General features: G+C 48.4%; 1 protein-coding gene and 2 pseudogenes across 1 annotated transcript in view; 2 read left to right on the top strand and 1 right to left on the bottom strand.

Moving 5' to 3' along the window:
• Positions 1–15111, bottom strand: part of LOC144120093 (uncharacterized) — a 164686-nt gene that overhangs the window by 113743 nt on the left and 35832 nt on the right. The window lies entirely within an intron of this gene.
• On the top strand, positions 5675–10234 carry LOC144118822 (uncharacterized; annotated as a pseudogene).
• LOC144118813 (uncharacterized) lies at positions 10326–14404 on the top strand (annotated as a pseudogene).

Here is a 15111-nt window from a genome sequence, read left to right as displayed (position 1 = left end):
ACACGCTGTCTGTGACCATGGAATGGTCATCATTTTTGTGCCTTTTGTTGGGAAGTGGACCCAAATACTGGGTGCATTTGCCACATGTGGAAACGTAGAAGGCAGTCTTCTGGCTAAGATCATGGTTGAAGCTGTGATCCTAGTGGAAAAAGCTGGACTGCGGGTCGATTTTATTACATCAGATGGAGCAACCTGGAACAGAAAAATGTGGACCAAAATGGGCATTGCTGCATCATTAACTGGGGCCAAGTGCAGCGCTGTGCATCCTATTGACCCTGATCGTCAGCTCTACTTCATCTCAGATTTCCCGCATCTGATAAAATGTCTGCGGAATGGGCTGCTCAAGTCTGACTTCCAAGTGCCTGAAGGAAAAGTAAGTTTGAATAATTTGTGCAGCTGAACTTCACACTATAGTTAGTTTTTGCAAAATGGTCATATATATTCGCTGACTATCACATTGCATTGGTTTCAGGTGTCCATGCAGGTGGTTCGGAAGGCTCTCAGAGTGGACAGCACCAGGAGTTGCGTCACTCTGCAGGCAATGCATGGCATCACAAACAGTCATACAAACCCCAACAATTTTGAGAGAATGAGGGTCTCATTAGCATTTCAGCTTTTTGGGAAAAAAGTCAGTGATGGGCTGGAGCTCTACAAGACCACGATCGAGGAACACTGTGGTGACATCACAGCTACAGTGAACTTTTTCAAGTAAGTGTTACACATTTGTTCTAATGTAGCACATTTTTGTTTCTGCTTAGTAGCCCTTTCTGTTATTATTGCAATTTGCATATAGTTATACTGTCAATGAACAAAGTAAAACCTTCTCTCCTTCCCTTTTGCAGAGTCATTCACGACCTCATCGAGATTCTGACGTCTTGCTTTCCTGCTGAGGCTCTGCGGCCGAACTCCCCTGCTGTGCAGAAACTTAATTCATTCTTGGAGTTTCTAGGGAGCTGGGAAAACCACACAAAGGGGCAACAAGGCTTCCTTAGCAAATCGACAGCTACTGGACTAAGAGTGACTGTAGCAAGCGTACTAGCACTTTTGAAGTACCTATGTGATGATCTTGGCTTCAGGTACCTCATGACGTCTAGAGTTAGTCAAGACCCTGTTGAGCGTCTTTTTGGAATTGTACGCCAGTCGTCTGGTTGCAACTCGCATCCAACGCCCCAGCAGTTTATTATCACCGTTAACTGTCTGAGTTTCAGCAACCTAGCACACTCAGTATCCAGAGGAAATTGTGAGGCTGGTGTCCTCAGTGCTCTTCTGCCTGCAGATGCTGGTGTTCAAGCTAGTTCAAGTGGTAAACAACAGCTTGTTGACAAAGTGCTTGACTCGGGAGATTTGAGTGTAGCAGAAGACCTGCTTACGGACAGTGCCCCAGATCATGCATCCTGTGTTGTTGCAAGCAGTGACAGCAGGCTTATTTTCTATATTGCCGGGTATGTTGCCCGGAAGTGCATCCTGAAGTCTGGATGTGAGGCATGTCTCACTCGTCTCTTGATGACAAAAGAGGCTGCAGAATGTTTGAACTTGGCGTCATTCACCCGAATGAGAGATAACGGCGGCCTCCTGTACCCGTCAAGTGTGCTCTATGCATTTGTAGTAAATCTGGAGGAAGCCTTTACTGAATGCTTTAGCCTTTTGGAACTGCATTCTGACAGTGTACTTGATGTTCTTGGCCACATTAAGCAAAAGCAGAAGATTGAACTTGGATGCCAAGATCATTGTGAGCAAGTTGCAGATGAAGTAATTGCATTTTATGTTACAACACGCCTACATTTTTTTACAAAAAGCCTAAACCAGGCTAGTCTCAAAAGGCGTGAAGGTGCAAAGCACCTTAAATTGAGCAGGTGCTAAACATCACTCTGCCCATTTTGAATAAATCACACTTTAGCCCTGCTTTTCTCTCTGATTTCTTCAGCACAGCAGCTGCTTACCATATGTGGAGCGCTGCCCTTACTCTGAATTACATGGGAAAACTCGATGATCAAGAATTTATCGGGGTGGGCGTAAGTGGGCCGAAGGTGGGAATCAACTCTTGCTAAATTTCCGCGCCATTAACAGCATTAAGAAACGCCCGTCGGAATGTTTCCGGTTTTTCGCGCGCGACTCCGGTAAAAGGACGCAAGTTTCGCAAAATGTGTTATTAAATGCCTGCTTATGTATGTGGACAGCTTATACTATCGCGCTCAGTATGACTCACAACGCGCATCAGGTTTTGCGAGCTTATGTCAGGAAGCTATGCTAGTTCATGGCTGTAAAGAAGTTCGTATATAGCTGCTGAGCAGTTTTCATGGGTGCCTGGTACTGTGCAGCACAGCGTAATCTTTTGCTATTAAACGCAAACCAAGAGAAAGTGCCCGGTAAAGCATTGCAGGTCATTCTGGTCGCGACTGTACATGTTCAGCACAGTGTAATTAAGTGGCAAATTCGCGCTGATGTAGAAAGGATAATGAACTTTTTTTCTACCCCCAACCGGCGACATAGCTTATACTGGGTTGAAAACGCGCAACGCGATGTTCGGGCTTGATTGATTTACCGGCATATGCATTACAAGTGTGCAAATAATGAGTAAATGCACGAGGAAAATGGATGTGTTTAGATAACAGCTTCGGTAATTTCGCAGCCTGCAATTATTGCGTTCGAGAAAGCCCCAGAAACCGTTCGCCGCCGTGTTGGAGCAGTAGGAAAGGTTGCAGTGGCGCCATCTCGCGGCATCCATGCGCAAACGGGCCGCCTGCGCGGAGCCGTTCATGCCACTATAATATATTCTAGTTCACTATAGTTCGGCGTCTCGTGGTTTTGCGTTGCACGTGCGTCCGCTGACGTTTAAGCCCCAACTCGATGGACAATTCCGAGGCGTACACGCGAAGCGCCTACGCGCACGAGCGCCTGGAAAACCGGTCTGCGCATGCGCGAGGCGCGAGTTGGGCGCGAGGAGGGCGCAGATATCTGGCAATGTCAGATATTTGCGCCTCGGCGCGCGCCGGAAGGGGTTCGCTGGTTTCTGACCGACGTGCACCAGAGAGCACAGCTCTCCCAACATCCGGTACGGACTTTTTCGCGCCGTTTCCTCGGTTTCGCTTGGTTCACGTATGGCTGCGGTGATGTCTGAGGTTATAAATAACGAACTACTCATTGCTGTAGAGAGGCGGCGCTCACTTTGGCTGGCAAGCGACAGGCTGCATAAAAATAAGAACGTGAAAGCAGCACTTTGGAGAGAAGTGGCGGAGGATGTACTACCGGGAGCACCAGGTAGGCATACACTTCGCTCATGATGAGCACTTCATGGTTGAAATGTGCTTGAAACTTTTCGCACTACAATTGTGCAGAAAGCGTGGACCTTGTACAAAAGCGCTGGAAATCGCTGCGCGACAAATTCCGCCGCCTGTACACGGCACGTGAGTTGGGGCGGAAGAGCGGCGCTGGCGCGGACGACATCGAGCCCACGGACTTCGTGTGGGCACATTACGAACAGCTGTTGTTCCTCAGGGACACGATGGTCACCAGGCCGTAAGTTCATCAATATTTTTATTCCCATAACGAGCTGTTCGCTTTAAGGAACACAAGCAGTGCCGTCATTTGCCGTGGTGGGAACGTTGCATGCGTGAAGCAAGCGCTATTTGACGTGATGCGATGACATCCGAAACAAACCTGTTTTTTTTTATGCAGGACTTGTTGCAAGAAAATGCGGCATATTCTGTGGCAAAGCTGCAGCTGCGCGTGGTGTTGGCAATTGCTCCAGGTCATAAATCCAACGCAAAGTGTGCAAATGCACCCGACACAACCACCCTGTTGCTGCTTGCGCCGCTGAGCAAGCAGAACGCCGAGCCGCCGTCACACTGGCGGGAGCTAACGATAGGTGTATGAAAATCAGGCACTTTAAAAGTACGCAGTCTTCATATGCTGTCTTAATTGCTCAGTATTGTGTATTCTTAAACAGGCATTTTAAACAGGCATCTTGTGTTGCTTACTGGGCTCTTCATGCAACTTGAATGCCACTGACGTCCACACATTAAAAATGAAATCTCGGCATTTATTTCAGCCACGAGAGCGTTTTAAGTTTACAACATAACAGGTGGAATTTTTGCTACTGTTATTGAATTCTTCCTTTCCGTGTTTTTTTTATATAACTTATATATGAGGTATTATTTTCATCCCCAGGTTGAAAATCTGTTAATATGATTGTTTTCTAATGATTTCATCTGGTCCCAGAAGGAAGCCTTCTGGTTTGCTGCTGGTTGAAATAGCCCCTGTAGGGCACAAACTATTTTTTGGCTTTAATCTACTGGTCCCAAAAGGAAGCCTCTGGTTTGCTGCTGGTTGAAATGGTCCCTGCTGGGAACTTCTGGTTCTGAAGTGAGATCTACTAGCTACTACTGAACTCTTTGTTGTCGGATTTACAACTTTTTTCTGTTGTATATGTTGTAATGGTGTCCCTCAACGCACAAAATTTTTCATCAAAATCTCTTCGAGGTTTTCTGCTATACATTGCATAAATAGTGCTGAAGTTTAATGAGAAAACTATGTTTATTAACTAGCTGTTCCCCGCTAACACCTGTGGGATACCCTTAATGAGGGTGTATATAAGCATGAGCACATAGTAAGTTTCAACCAATGTGACCAATGTTTCCAGGCGACTACACGAAAAAGTACATCTGGCATGAGCTATGAAAAAGCGTGGATATTAAAGTGTGTGCTTTCCCGCATGAAAAGTCCAAAATTGTATGAACACTTGCGGAAGCATAACATACCGTATTTACTCGCATATAACCCGCACCAAAAATTGAAAAAATGTGTTTAAAAAGTGGGGGTGCGGGTAATACGTGAATATTCCTGCACTGTGTTGCAGTGCATATTAATATTGCACCATCCTTTTGACCACCGAAGGCCAGTATGGACTGGAAGAAGACCATGTGGAAGCAGAAACCACGGAGCACATCGTTTTGCGGTGCAGAACACTTCGCCCGGACATTGCCGAAGACGCGGCGATAGATATAGAGGGTGCCCTGGGATTTGCAGGGGAGGACGGACGGGTGGATGAGAAGGGTAATGGTGACAAAGAGTAGGTTGGAAGATTGGTGGAAAAGGGCTAGGGACGAGTGAGTCTATAAAAGAAGGACAAATTACAGTTCACAATACGAACAAAATTAAGGGGAAAAAAACGAGGGGGGGGGGGGGGATCCTAGGCTAGGGGGCGCAAGCCACCGCCCGTTACAAAGAGCTAAGCCACTATCATCCATCCAGCCAACAAGAGGCCAACGCAGGTCATAGCCAGATCCACATCCATAGTCCATACCTGCCAAGTTTTACGATTTTATCGTAATGTGCCCGATTTCCAGCGTTTTTTTACGAGTATCGTAATGTCGCTCTATTCTTACGATTTTTGTATATTTTTGTCGTTCAGCGGCTGCACACCGTACATTCTGGTTCTGTGTTGGCCACACTGAGGCTTTTGGTGGCTCGCAAACGGGATAGCCATCGTCATCACCACCATCGCGTTCATGCAGGAAGGAGAGAACTTTCTCGCATTCTTTCTTCTGTTGTGTTTGCCTGTTTGAAATGGTGCGTTTGGTGTGGTCATAGCCGGGCTTGTTAGGCCTGTTGTGTTGCCGGCGGCGTTGTGATTTCCGCGGCGTGCAGTGTTGTTGCTGCGGGTGTCGTTGTTAAGATGTCCGGCAAGAAGTACTTTCAAGTGTTCATACCAAGTTATTCGGCGGATTTTCCGTGCATTCAGAAATCTCGCAAGGGTGAAAAATATGCTTTCTGCACTGTCTGCCGCTGTGATCTGAACATTGCGCACGCCGGTCGTCAGGACATCCTCCTGCATCTCGGAACAAAGAAGCACAAGGACTCGGCGGAGATCGTTGACACCAACGAGAAGCTCGGTGGACCAAGGCACTATTCGAGCGGAATGCCTTTTCACAGCTTTCCTCATCGAGCACAACGTGCCATTCACTGCTGCAGACCATGCGGGAGACCTCTCCAGGAAAATGTTTCCGAACTCCAAAGAGGCAGTGGCCTACGCTTGCGCTCGTACAAAAACGGCTGCAATCGGCAAGGAAATTGCCAATCAACAAGTCAGTAGTGTTGTAAGCTGTCTTCAATCCGGACCGTTTTCGGTCGCTACCGACGGGAGCAACGACGCTGGCAATGATGCAAAGCTCTACCCGATTGTTGTCACATTCGTCGACGGCATTGTTCATACTGCTTTGCTAGCAATGCCTACACTCGTGGGAGACTCAACTGGACGGAATATTGGTGCACTTGTAGACACGCTGAAGGCCAACAACGTGCCTGTACGGAACTGCGTCGGCATGGCGTGCGATAACGGGCCAGTGATGATCGGATCTAAGAATGGGGTTGCTGCTGTTCTCAAAGAAAACCATGAAAACATTGCCATCCTTGGATGTTGTTGCCATTTAATCAATTTGGCAGCTCAGAAGAGTTCGGCCTGCCTTCCTGTAAGTGTGGACGAGGTGCTGATTGATGTCTACTACTACCTGGAGAAGAGTTCAAAAAGGAAAGACAAACTGAGAGCTTTTCAATGCTTGCATGACGTAGAGTAAAAAAAAATCCTGAAACATGTCAACACTCGTTGGTTATCTCTTGGTAGGAGCTTGAAACGGCTTGTTGAGCAGTGGCAGCCACTGCTCAGCTTCTTTCACAGTGAAGTGAAGCCATCGAAGAAACCCTTGGAATCACCAAGTGAACAACGAAATCCAGAGATGGACTCTCCGAAGTCGACGCGGACAACAAAAATCGCACATCAGAACAAGCGACCAAGGCTGGACATCGACTCAGCTCCTTCGCAGCAAGCTCTGAAGCAGCAAGTGGCCAAGGTCTTAAATAGGCAAGAAAGACTGTTCATGTTCCTTTCATCAGATGACAACAAGGCATACTGCGCCTTCTTGCTGTCAGTCATACCAGAATTTGAAAAGACAAACACCTTTTTGCAGTCTGGAGCTCCCCAAGTACATGTGCTTCTGGAAGTTTTGAACAGCCTGCTCAGGGAGATTTTACTGCAATTCGTGCAGGGTGCGCACAGGTCCTTGAAACCCTTGAATTTGGATATTGCGTTTTCAAGGCCCTTGAAAGTGCTTAATTTTTTTTTAACCCTTGAAAGTCCTTGAAATTTCCTGTGCGGGATGGAAATCGCGATATACACAAAAAAATCGGTGCGAAACCCGTGCATAAAGTGGAAAAATGATTATTTTCTCAGCGCATAGTTTTTCTACTGACCGTTACACGAAATTTCTTGAAAGTTTGACAAGTTTGGTGGAGCCCTTTAGACAGCTGGCCACATTGAGGTGGCGTGATCGCCCTATCAAAAGTGTACGGCCGTATTGCCATCAAGGAGGTTATATATTAAAACTATATAACTATATAAATATATAACCTCCTTGATCGCCATCGACATCACCGGCCGTTGGTTCGGCGTATAGTGAACTAGAATATATAATATAGTGGCGCGACCGGAAGGGAGCGCCTGGCTTTCCGGCGTCCCTTTACGCTCTGGAAAGCCGCTAGAGGCGCTGCTGCTCTCTTTCATACTGCGGCGCGGACGGCGGGGCCTCGTGGGGCACGGGTAGACTTTCGTCAGGTTGCCACTCCGACGTTTGGCAAAACTGTTGTGAGTGTTTGTGCATCCGTTTGCTTTCTGTTTCATGCGAAGGGACTTCTCGTGTCTACCGTGTGCCTTGTGTATGTGCGCTTTCACCGCGTGCAGCCCACGGTATGGCGAAGAGGCGGACAGATTCCCACTGCTTCGCTCCGGGCTGCCGCACGGGTTACCGGCATTTTCCTCATTAGCGTTGCATAACCCCTCTCGCAACGGCGCCTCTCCTCCTCCTGTACCCTCGTCTTCTTTTTCTCCCTTTCCTTCTATTTTCTCTCCTCCTGTACCCTCCTTGCCCTCTTTTTTCTCTTTCCTTCTATCTCCCTTTTTCCTCCGCCTCCTCGCCTAGTTCTCCTCTTTCAAAGCCGTTCCGCTCTTCGCTCCGTTCCTTTCTTTTCTATAACCTCCCGCCTCGCCATTGAGCTTACAGCGGTATCTGGGCATCCATTATTGTGCCGTGCAGCGGCAGGGGCATAGAAAGCGTGGTGCAGCGTCTTGTGCGCGCTTATTTTGGAGCATTTCTGCAGCCGCCGCAGAGAAAGCGATTCGGGGACGTATTTTCGCCTTCGGAACGCGTTCGAATCGTGGTGCAGCGTCTTGTGCGCGCTTGTTTTGTAGCGAAAACGCGGCTCTGCGCCCATTTATGCAGCCACAGAGCCCTGTTCATTAACCGCCACAGAGAAAACGATTCGGGGACGTATTTTCGCCTTCGGAAAGCGATTCGGGGACGTATTTTCGCCTTCGGAACGCGTTCGAATCGTGGTGCAGCGCTCTGCGCCCATTTATGCAGCCACAGAGCCTTGTTCATTAACCGCCGCAGAGAAAGCGATTCGGGGACGTATTTTCGCCTTCGGAACGCGTTCGAATCGTGGTCCAACGCGCAATAACGCGAGACAAACTACCCGTAGTCAAGTATTAGGGCCAAGCATACACCACGCAAGAGTGGCAGATCGGGCTAGTTGGTATTTTTCCATAATGCGGTACAGCGCGAATAAAGACGGGGACGAAGCGAGACAAGACACCACAGCGACAGAAAAAAACATAGTTCGCGTAGAGAAAGCTATTCCGGACGTACTTACGCCCGCGCAACAGGTACGAACCGTGGTCCCTCGTGCTCTGTGGTGTATCCAGCACGCGAACTACGCTCCTTTCGAGCAAAAAGCGCGATTCTGCTTGCATTTCTACAGCCGAAGATGCATACAAAGGAATACCGAGTTTTGGCGGGAAATGCGTCGCGAGCCTCCGCGAACTCCCGGCGTAAAAAAAAAAGAAAAAAAAACAAACCCCGCCCTCCGAGACGGACCACTCAGGCCTGCGCATACCGAGTTTTGGCGGGAAATGCGTCGCGAGCCTCCGCGAACTCCCGGCGTTAAAAAAAATAAAAACAAAAAACAAACCCCGCCCTCCGAGACGGACCACTCAGGCCTGCGCATAACCGAGTTTTGGCGGGAAATGCGTCGCGAGACTCCGCAAACTCCCGGCGTTAAAAAAAATAAAAACAAAAAACACAAACCCCGCCCTGCGAGACGGAGCACTCAGGCCTGCGCGCAAAAAGTCACGTGGTTTTGCGAGGGCTCCTCTTCATATCTCTCTCCCTCTTCTAGGCCTCAACCCTATATAAGCACTGCATTTTGCGAACTGCATTGTCTTCAGACTCTTTGGAAGTGGTTTCGGAGATTCACCCGTCACTGTTGCCATTTCCGTCTCTTTTTGTACATTTTCCACAATGGCTTCTTCGGTCCGCTGGGATCACAAATTCAGCAAAATGGGCCGCATCGTGGCCGATGAAGCGGTCCAGGAAGAATTCGTGAAGTCGCTTCGTCTCGCACCGCGGTCATCTGCAGTGCGACCCCCCAGCCGTCCACCAGCTCGGGAGGCCGCCCGGCGAAATCCGAGTACTGGGGCATTTGTGGAGAACTGGGGTTCAATGACGACAAGCCGGACTGCGTGGGGGAAGTTGTCACCTACTACCGCGTCTCATCTAAGGGGAAGCGGGCGCAGTTCCGGTGCAACAGATGCCGAAAACAACTGTCTCAACTGCACGGCTCCACTGCGTTACGAGGAGGTGCTGCTCTGCGAGCAAGTGGAGGCGCTTCAGCGAGCTTTTTTGCCCGCAAGGACTCCCTAGGCCGCCCAAACGTGAAGCTGCCGAGGCCAGCTGTGCTGTACCTCACCTTCTGCATGTCGAAGGAAATATCGATGACGGTCGCCAGAGAAATGCAGAACGGGGCGGTATCGAAGCAGGCCTGCACCGACTGGACAAAATACGTCCGCGAGGTCTGCTGTGCTGAGCTGTCGCAGCAGCCCCCCATGGGTGGACCTGGCGAAGTGGTGCAGGTAGACGAGTTTCTCATGCGGGGAAAGTTCAAAGCCAACCGCGGCCGGCTTTTGGCAGGCGACAACGTGTCAGCGCACCGCCAGAATAACTACGGCGGCGTGGTGGACCGTGGACCGTGGGTGTTCGGTATGATCTGGGAGGCGACCAAGGAATTGCGCCTCTTCAAGGTCGACCGGCGTGACGCGGCGACTCTGGGAGCCATCATCGCCGCCAACGTTCAGCCGAAAGCGTTGCTATTCGCGGCTCCGAAAGACGACGATCTTCGCAAGAAGTAGGATCGCAACCTTCACAGGAAGGATAAAACTTTCACCGTTTCTTCGGCGGTATGCGAACATCATTTTGAACCGCACTTAGTTCTGCGCGACTATGTGCACGTGATAAATGGCAACGAAGTGCGGATTCCGCGAGGGAAGCCGTCGCTTGCTCCGGGCGCGGTACCAACATTACTTCCAGGCTGCCCTACATATCTTTCCACCTCAACACCTCGACAAAGACCGGAAAGGAAGAGGAAAGTTTTAGCGACTACTCAAGTGCCGCGGAAGAGAGCGTGCCATCAAACCAGGAGCCGGTCCTGCAGCGACGAGGATGATGCTGGAGCGCAAGAGAATGAAGATTCGCTTGTAGCCGATCGTAATTCATTCTCTCTAGAATCTCTTCGGACCATGGAAGCTCCATCCAAGGATTGGTGCCGAATTGAGTTGGAGGGGGTCGAGACCGTAATATTTGCTACATCATCTATCAAAATGGAGAAAAGACTAGAACTATGGCATGAAAAAGCTGTGTGTTTTACAGCATCAGGAGGAGAGTTCACTGCAAAGGTGTACATTCAAGGCATGCTGTGTGCTGAAAAAGTTGTGAATTTTGTGTGTGATGCAAGCAATATTTTGAAGGATGTACATACAAGTTTTGCTTGCAAAGGAGCCATGAACATTCAGGATTTCAGTCAGATTTCCCACTCTCTGACCATAAAGTTGGCAGCTGCAACTGCCAAAACTGCACATGGTGTCTTCAGCGCACAGTGCCTCGGAATAGTATCCACAGAAGGTAATTCCCTTTTAATTATAATACCAAGTGTTTCAGCCTAGGCGAACTAGAATTGTTAATATAACTTTTTTAGATACTGTGCCGGCCTCTGTGATGTGATGGCAGTGTTGGCAGGCATAAAAAAATGGATTGTTTCTAGCAAGCTGGTTCACTGATTTCTAACAGTTGACTTTTGACTGTTCAGCGAGCCCTGTTTTATAGGTTCACCTTCTTTGAAACAACCGGCTTGTGTTGTATTTGTGAACAGTGTCGCTTTCTTTGCTGGCATGTTTGCTCATGTGTGTGCTTTTGATTTTCTTTACTTTCAGGACAAATCTGCGACGAGTGCAAGATTCTCCGAAAATCCTTGCTTACCAGAAAATCATGCGTAAATGCCGCTGTGCGCCTGTCTACTGGAAGGGCCCTTGCTCATCGACTCAAGTTGCTTAAGCGGAAGACAGCATGACTTAAAAGCAACACCAACTCTCTGAAGGAGCAGTTAAATGAAATGATGATCCAAAACAAAGCTATTGCAGAGGGGGAACTGACTGAAAAGGTGGCAGCCCTTTCTCCAAAGCAGCGTGAGGCAGCACTGCATATCTTCAAGGCCTCGTCACGTAAAAGCACCAGGGGAATGAAGTTTTCTAATGAGTGGGTGCTTGAGTGCTTAATTATGAAGATGAAGAGTGCACGATTGTATGAACACTTAAGGAAGGAAAAAATCCTAGTACTGCCAAGTAAGTCCACACTTCGTAAATACCTGCAGCTGTACAGGACAGGATTTGGGTTCAGCGAGAAGATTTTTGAAGTGATCAGCAAGACAACCTCCACAATGGACAATTTCTCGCGTCACAGGGGTCTCATAGTGGACGAGATGAAACTGTCGGAACACCTTTCCGTGACGACAGCAGGTCATGTGGATGGGTTTGTTGACCTTGGTGCCTTCTCTTCATCAGAAGACAAACACGTTGTCTGAGACCATGGAATGGTCATCATTTTTGTGCCTTTTGTTGGGAAGTGGACCCAAATACTGGGTGCATTTGCCACACGTGGAAACGTAGAAGGCAGTCTTCTGGCTAAGATCATGGTTGAAGCTGTGATCCTAGTGGAAAAAGCTGGACTGCAGGTCGATTTTATTACATCAGATGGAGCAACCTGGAACAGAAAAATGTGGACCAAAATGGGCATTGCTGCATCATTAACTGGGGCCAAGTGCAGCGCTGTGCATCCTATTGACCCTGATCGTCAGCTCTACTTCATCTCAGATTTCCCGCATCTGATAAAATGTCTGCGGAATGGGCTGCTCAAGTCTGACTTCCAAGTGCCTGAAGGAAAAGTAAGTTTGAATAATTTGTGCAGCTGAACTTCACACTATAGTTAGTTTTTGCAAAATAGTCATATATATTCGCTGACTATCACATTGCATTGGTTTCAGGTGTCCATGCAGGTGGTTCGGAAGGCTCTCAGAGTGGACAGCACCAGGAGTTGCGTCACTCTGCAGGCAATGCATGGCATCACAAACAGTCATACAAACCCCAACAATTTTGAGAGAATGAGGGTCTTATTAGCATTTCAGCTTTTTGGGAAAAAAGTCAGTGATGGGCTGGAGCTCTACAAGACCACGATCGAGGTACACTGTGGTGACATCACAGCTACAGTGAACTTTTTCAAGTAAGTGTTACACATTTGTTCTAATGTAGCACATTTTTGTTTCTGCTTAGTAGCCCTTTCTGTTATTATTGCAATTTGCATATAGTTATACTGTCAATGAACAAAGTAAAACCTTCTCTCCTTCCCTTTTGCAGAGTCATTCACGACCTCATCAAGATCCTGACGTCTCGCTTTCCTGCTGAGGCTCTGCGGCCGAACTCCCCTGCTGTGCAGAAACTTAATTCATTCTTGGAGTTTCTGGGGAGCTGGGAAAACCACACAAAGGGGCAACAAGGCTTCCTTAGCAAATCGACAGCTACTGGACTAAGAGTGACTGTAGCAAGCGTACTAGCACTTTTGAAGTACCTATGTGATGATCTTGGCTTCAGGTACCTCATGACGTCTAGAGTTAGTCAAGACCCTGTTGAGCGTCTTTTTGGAATTGTATGCCAGTCGTCTGGTTGCAACTCGCATCGAACGCCCCAACAGTTTATTATCACCGTTAACTGTCTGAGTTTCAGCAACCTAGCACACTCAGTATCCAGAGGAAATTGTGAGGCTGGTGTCCTCAGCGCTCTTCTACCTGCAGATGCTGGTGTTCAAGCTAGTTCAAGTGGTAAACAACAGCTTGTTGACAAAGTGCTTGACTCGGGAGATTTGAGTGCAGCAGAAGACCTGCTTATGGACAGTGCCCCAGATCATGCATCCTGTGTTGTTACAAGCAGTGACAGCAGGCTTATTTTCTATATTGCCGGGTATGTTGCCCGGAAGTGCATCCTGAAGTCTGGATGTGAGGCATGTCTCACTCGTCTCTTGATGACAAAAGAGGCTGCAGAATGTTTGAACTTGGCGTCATTCACCCGAATGAGAGATAACGGCGGCCTCCTGTACCCGTCAAGTGTGCTCTATGCATTTGTAGTAAATCTGGAGGAAGCCTTTACTGAATGCTTTAGCCTTTTGGAACTGCATTCTGACAGTGTACTTTATGTTCTTGGCCACATTAAGCAAAAGCAGAAGATTGAACTTGGATGCCAAGATCATTGTGAGCAAGTTGCAGCTGAAGTAATTGCATTTTATGTTACAACACGCCTACATTTTTTTACAAAAAGCCTAAACCAGGCTAGTCTCAAAAGGCGTGAAGGTGCAAAGCACCTTAAATTGAGCAGGTGCTAAACATCACTCTGCCCATTTTGAATAAATCACACTTTAGCCCTGCTTTTCTCTCTGATTTCTTCAGCACAGCAGCTGCTTACCATATGTGGAGCGCTGCCCTTACTCTGAATTACATGGGAAAACTCGATGATCAAGAATTTATCGGGGTGGGCGTAAGTGGGCCGAAGGTGGGAATCAACTCTTGCTAAATTTCCGCGCCATTAACAGCATTGAGAAACGCCCGTCGGAATGTTTCCGTTTTTTCGCGCGCGACTCCGGTAAAAGGACGCAAGTTTCGCAAAATGTGTTATTAAATGCCTGCTTATGTCTGTGGACAGCTTATACTATCGCGCTCAGTATGACTCGCAACGCGCATCAGGTTTTGCGAGCTTATGTCAGGAAGCTATGCTAGTTCGTGGCTGTAACGAAGTTCGTATATAGCTGCTGAGCAGTTTTCATGGGTGCCTGGTACTGTGCAGCACAGCGTAATCTTTTGCTATTAAACGCAAACCAAGAGAAAGTGCCCGGTAAAGCATTGCAGGTCATTCTGGTCGCGACTGTACATGTTCAGCACAGTGTAATTAAGTGGCAAATTCGCGCTGATGTAGAAAGGATAATGAACTTTTTTTCTACCCCCAAACGGCGACATAGCTTATACTGGGTTGAAAACGCGCAACGCGATGTTCGGGCTTGATTGATTTACCGGCATATGCATTACAAGTGTGCAAATAATGAGTAAATGCACGAGGAAAATGGATGTGTTTAGATAACAGCTTCGGTAATTTCGCAGCCTGCAATTATTGCGTGCGAGAAAGCCCCAGAAACCGTTCGCCGCCGCGTTGGAGCAGTAGGAAAGGTTGCAGTGGCGCCATCTCGCGGCATCCATGCGCAAATGGGCCGCCTGCGCGGAGCCGTTCATGCCACTATAATATATTCTAGTTCACTATAGTTCGGCGTCTCGTGGTTTTGCGTTGCACGTGCGTCCGCTGACGTTTAAGCCCCAACTCGATGGACAATTCCGAGGCGTACACGCGAAGCGCCTACGCGCCTGGAAAACCGGTCTGCGCATGCGCGAGGCGCGAGTTGGGCGCGAGGAGGGCGCAGATATCTGGCAATGTCAGATATTTGCGCCTCGGCGCGCGCCGGAAGGGGTTCGCTGGTTTCTGACCGACGTGCACCAGAGAGCACAGCTCTCCCAACATCCGGTACGGACTTTTTCGCGCCGTTTCCTCGGTTTCGCTTGGTTCACGTATGGCTGCGGTGATGTCTGAGGTTATAAATAACGAACTACTCATTGCTGCTGTAGAGGGGCGGCGCTCACTTTGGC

Source organism: Amblyomma americanum, chromosome 2 (genome assembly GCF_052857255.1).
Source record: "Amblyomma americanum isolate KBUSLIRL-KWMA chromosome 2, ASM5285725v1, whole genome shotgun sequence".
NCBI lineage: Eukaryota > Metazoa > Arthropoda > Arachnida > Ixodida > Ixodidae > Amblyomma > Amblyomma americanum.
This window is presented reverse-complemented; position numbering and strand designations above follow the sequence as displayed.